The sequence below is a fragment of the Eulemur rufifrons genome, chromosome 15 (genome assembly GCF_041146395.1).
Source record: "Eulemur rufifrons isolate Redbay chromosome 15, OSU_ERuf_1, whole genome shotgun sequence".
Taxonomy (NCBI): domain Eukaryota; kingdom Metazoa; phylum Chordata; class Mammalia; order Primates; family Lemuridae; genus Eulemur; species Eulemur rufifrons.
In genome coordinates this window covers 1096627-1102626 of record NC_090997.1, presented here as the reverse complement: position 1 = coordinate 1102626, position 6000 = coordinate 1096627, and positions in this window count along the sequence as shown.

Sequence of the window (6000 nt, the reverse complement as noted above, 5' to 3'; positions counted from 1 at the left end):
ACCTAATAAATACTTGCTGAATTCATGAATGTCAACGATTTTCTTTGATCCTTAAAACAATTCTTTGATGTAAGTATAATTTTTTCCACTTTACAGTTACAAAACTAACAAGAGTTGAGTCAAATCTTGAAACCCTATCGTTTCCAAGTGGTATCAATGTTCCTTCACACTGTGCAATTTCTTATACCTAGTTTGGTCAGAATGGGCAAAGGTTTTAGCTTTTTCAACTTTCAGGTGAGCAGTGGGACTAATGGATTTCCCGTCTGCTAGAGGATGATGCCTGCTCCTCCCTCCAGCTCCTCCTGAGCTGCTTCAGTCCAGGTTCTTCTCCCTCCCCAGCCTCATCCCTTCCTGCGTCTGGGCAAGAGAGGTTAAATGGCTTACTAGGTCCACCGGGAAACTGGGGCTCACAGAATCACAGGAAACCTTTCCATTTCTAGCTTCCTACACTCCGCTCATTTCGCTGGCTGAACGTCTGATTCTGTGAGGAAATAGGATGTCTACAAAGCAAAAAGAAGAGAGAGAAACTGACGGAGGAGAAGGCAAGGAGGGAGAAGAGGGGAGAAGGGGCGGCGAGTGTGTGTTAGGGAACAGTGTGCAGAGGGGAGAGGCAGTTGTGCACCGTTGTCCGACTGAAACAAGACATCTCATCCCTTCGTCCTTACGGCCTCTCCTGATCCCATCTCAACACTCAAAGCTCGTTAAAAGGGTTTCCCATTTCAGTCATAGCACCGCATTGACACAATGTCCATTCTAGAAATCAGGAATTCAGCCTTGACTTTCCTCTCCCTCATCCCATCCCCCACCTCCCACCACCCAAGACCACGTCAACACTTTGGTCAGGTCTATACAGAAAACACACTTTAAACTGGCCCACTCATTTCCAGCTCCACTATATCCCACTGACTCAAGCCATCATCCTCTCCCACCTAAATACTGGAATAGTTTTCCATCTTCAGGTGACCACCTTGTGCAACTCTGGGGGATGCCATTAGCATGTGGTGGCCCTGGTCTCCCCCATTGCACTCTTGGCTTATTCTCTCCTTAACATGGCAGATTTCACTTCATTATTATTTTGTGCCATCTTCACCTGCAGCTCATCATGTGCCAGCTTTGCTTAAATTAGCCCAAACTGTTCTTGTCTCTGGGTCTTTGCAAAGCTGTTCTCTCTGCCTGGAATGCCCTTCCCTCCTCTCTGTGTGTGATAAGTTCATCACTCAGGTCTCCCCTTAATTGTCACCCCCTCCGGGAGATCTTCCTCAATCCCCATATAAATTAAGGACCTTCACTCAGTCTCTGTGCTGGATATTTATAGGGCTGTCAGATTCCACAAATAAAATGTAGGACACACATTTAAATCCAAATTTCAGATAAACAATGAACACTTATTTAGTATAAGTATGCCCCATAAAATATTTGGGAGATACTTATATTTTAAAAATTTATTGTTTATCTGAAGTTTACATTTAACTGGACATTCTATATTTTATTGGGCAACCCTAGATGTGTGGATCAACTTTTTTCCCCTTCTATTGGAGAGACTGGAAAGTAAAAAAACTCCATTTCTCATAATTCTTGGCAGCTAGGGCTCTGTACATGAATTAAGCCCTTCCAATTAGATGTGTTTTTATGAGATTTGAAAAGTGGAAGTGAGATGGAGATCATTTTCTGGCAGGAGAGAGGGTGAAAAAGCCCCAGTAGACCTGAGAGGTGTGTGGGGGTGGGACAGTTGGGGCAGTGGCCACTACCCTAGCAGCAGGTGCAGCATTTCTGACCTATGGTGGTTGACTTTGAAGCCAAGAGTCCAGTTAGGACCTCCTGACTTCTAATCCCCCAGCCTTTTCAATGATTTTCTTATCATCTAGTTCCCTGAATTAAATCCCCTCCTGCTTAAAATACCTAGAGTAGTTTTGCTTCCTGCCCTGGGGCCTACCTGGTACAATTCTCATTACCTGTACTTTCCCCACATCACACAGGCTGTATATGTTGGGCAGTATCTCCTAAGCTCATCACCATCCCCCAGTTTTGCTGTGCATGAACCTCTCATTTACTCGTTCTCTTTTTTGTGAAGCTGGACTTTGACTCTAAATGTATCGTGAGCGCTCAGTTAATATCTTTTAAATTGAAATAGGTGCCAAAGAGACAGGAAGGAAGCTGCTCCCACACTCCTGAGGAATAAGGATCAGAACAATTTCCCCACACCAGCTAGATCATCTCTCTGGGCATGAATTTTCTTATCTATGTTGTAAAGGTTAGACAACACATTATAAACATCCCTTTCAACCCTAATAGTCTGCAAATCCAGGATTCTTTGAACTTAGTAGAGGTGGGAGCCAGAACGAAATTAGCTGTATTTGGTGCACTTACTGGAGATCTCTGTACAAGTTAATAAATAATTTGTTTGGAAGACCTACTCTCCCTAATGGGAAGTGGACATGGGAATAGAGTGATTACCTTGAATGGGGATTAGAAAAGGAAATGGAAAGAAAGGACTACTAGGACAAAATGAGCTTCTAAATACATAAATTGGACCATGTAAATCCCCCACCTAAAGGTCTTCAGTAGCATATCACTGCTCTTAGAACAAAACCCAGCTCCTTATCCTGGGCCCTACGGTCCTGCACAGCTTGGCTCATAGCGTCTCTCCAATATCACGTCAAACCATTTCCATCATGTTTCACACTCCTTCTAGGTCTTTCCCACTTCGGGGCCTTTGCACCTGCGGTTGCCCTGCCCAGAGGGCTCCCCTCCAGCTCTCCTGCCGCTGGCTTCCTCTCAGCAGCCAGGGCTCCTCTCAAATGTCACCTCCTTGGAGGAGATTTTCCTAGCACCCTATTAGTGGTAGTCACACCTCCTCCAGTAATTCCTCTTATATTACCCACTTCATATTCTTTAAAGCACTTATCACAATCTATAATCATCTTGTTGGTTTATTTGTTTACTTGCTTATTGTTGGTCTCTCCTGATAGAATCTAAATTGCCAGAGGACAAGGGACCAGGTCTGGCTTGTTCCCCACGGTATCCCTAACTCCCAGAACAGTGCTCAGCAAACAGTAGGGGTTTAGTAAATATTAATAGCTGTTGAATAATTAGATGAATGGATGAATAAATGCACAGTTTTTAAAGGTACACCGCTAAGGGGTTGGGAACAAGAAGGTCTTGGAAACATTGAGAAGGACAAACAGTGAATGTTCAGAGGGGAATTAAAAGGATGGATAAAGCAACAGCAGTGACATGGACAAGGGGGTTGCCGGGAAGGAAAGGGAACAAATGAGCAGCCAGGACGAGCTGGAAGGAGGGGCAGCATCTCAGAGGAGCCATGAGCCCTAAGCAGAGGTTGAAAGGGGGAGAGAAGAATGAGGCTTCCAGGAGGGACAGAAATGAGAAAGCAAAGTCTCAGAAGAAAGAAATTAATGTTTATGGGAAAGAACACAGAATTTAGAGCCAGTAAATGTGGATTTAGTCCTGGCTCTGCCTCTCACCAGCTGTCTGAGCCTGGTCAAATCCTTTGCCCCACCAGAGTCCCAGTGACGCCACTGTACTATGGCTGCACTTGGCCTCACAGCTCTTGCAGGGTTAAATGAGAGAGTGGACTATGAGGTGACAATCCTGTAACATAGGTCATGCCTCTGAGATCAGGACTGATTGGATTAATCTGGCTGGATCTTCTTCCTCTATCTCTACCTCAAGCCCACCCCTCCCAACCTTGCCCTCCCCTCAGGGCATGTTTGCCCAGAGTCCTTGCAGCGGTTGCAAAGGAAAACTGCCCCGCTCTGCTAGAGCTCCAGTTATGTTAAAATACACTGCAAACTGCAGAGTCTTTTAAAAAATTAGTCATTATAGAGGCAATCGAGATGGAAGGAAATATTTTGGAAGGGCATAGTGAGTGGACATTGAGAAATAATCATGGTTTCCTTCATTCGTCCTTCTTACTTCCTGGGCCTTCTTCTCCCAAGTCCAGTTTTCCCCCTAGAGATGCTTTACATTCTCTGTTGGGCCTTTTCACCTCTCTCCCTCTCCACACAGCCTCCCCTTCCTTTACGGGTCCTTCCTGAGATCGTCCCCACTCGTCCTGTCTCTGTCAGCAGAATCCTCGCCCTCTCTTTCCCTCAGTGTCCGGCAATGGCAGATTGAGGCTGATGGCGGTTACCGTATCTGCCTTGTCACACTCCCTGATGCAGGAATGGTAGGTTTGGCTGGTGTTGCATGTACTTTACTTGCCTGATCACACTTCCCAAGGGCAGGGACCATGACTATCCTGTCATCGGTCTCCCAAACACCTCTTCATACCTACCAGAGCTCCTCTCTGGAAGCTCCTAAAGACTTGTGGAATTTTTAAAAGTCTGGGGATGTTACTGATACAGACGAGAGAGACTGGAGGATGGACAAAGGGAGAGAGGACAAAAAGGAAGAGAAAGAAAAGAAAGGAAGGGATGGCTAAGGCCTCTCCTACCTCTAACACCCCCCAGTGCCCTGCACGGGTATTGAGCTGCAACACTCCGCAACACTGCAAGCAGACATCCTGGAAGGAGCTGGGAAGGGCTGGGAACAGTTACATCGGCGGCCCCGTGTGAAGTGAGAAGACGTGGATGCTAAGCCAGAGGCAGGAGGCAGCCACGGTCAGCCACAGCAAGCCAGGCCGAGCCAGCACGCGCAAGCTCACATCCGCCCTTCCGGCTCTCCAGAGATACAGTGAAGCCAAGGCAGGATTAAAGGATCAAGTGTAGAGTTGTTAGGGTGGAGAAAGGGAAAAGGTCTTAAGGAGTGAGACGTTTCCTAGCAGGGTCTGCCTCCAAATGCCTTTCCCTTACCGGTGTGCTAGAACCGTAGGTGTGAACTCATGGTAACCAGGGCATGAAGGCCGAGTGGAGGTTTGTTAGCAGGAATCCTGATTGTCTAGTTATAGAGGGAAAACAACAACCAGTCATGAGCTTCTCCAGCCAGACCGAGCACCGTGTCCCACATGACACAAGCTTGGCCCCAGCACGGTGCCTGGCGTCTGCCGGTGAGGAATGCCTGTTGACTGAGAAGGCCTAGAAGGTCTAAGCAGAGTCAGTCAAAGGACCCTCTCACTGTGCCCGATCCGTGACGAGCAAGTCAACCACCTGGGCACAGATCACTGCAACTGTGTGCCAGGCACTGCTGCAGGTGCTGGGAATGCAGCAGCGAACACGAAGGTCAGGTTCCTCTTCCTGTGCCCCTTACCTGCTATCGGATAGGAGCAGATCACAGACAGGTAAATACACCACTGCAGACAGTAATACAAGCCGTGAAGACAGTAAATCTGGGTGGAGATAGTGAGTGCCTTTGAGGAAAACTACTTGAGACACAAGTGGCAAAAGGAGCCCTCTCTGATGACGTTACCTTTCAGTTGAGACCTGGAAGAGAAGATGGAGAAAGCCTTGTGAGGCTCTGGAGGGAGGGGGCCCAGGCAGAAGGAACACTGAGTGCAAAGCTGTATGGCCTTGGCATGTTCAAGGAACGGAAAGCATAAGGCACCACAGCTAGAGCTCCGGGAGGGCCACATGCACACTCACCATGCAAGGCCATGGTTCCCCCTCTGGCTAAACACTGGAACCTCCTGGAGAGCTTTCGACACTACTGATGCCTGAGACCCATCTCCAGAGACTCTGTTTAATTGGTCTGAGGTGTCTCCTGGGCATCAGGAGTTTAAAAGTTTTCCAGATGATTCCAATGTTCAACCAAGGCTGTGAAGCACTGACAAGACCTTGAAGGCCACGGCAGGGCACTTGGATTAGTAACAAGGTTCCCCCAAAGAGACTCAGAGACATTTCTCCAGATCCAGAAAGAACTCGCTGTCTGAGAGGCCTTGGAGGTGGGGATGGAGCCGGGAAAATGAAGTAATCCAGAGGAAAAGAGACAAAAGGGGACTGACAGGAAGGCCAAGACAGGCAGAGAATTCCAGAAAATGTGACAAATTGAAGGCACAAAAACAGACCAGTGCAGACAGAATCAGAGAGCCAGAGACTGAGGGACAGA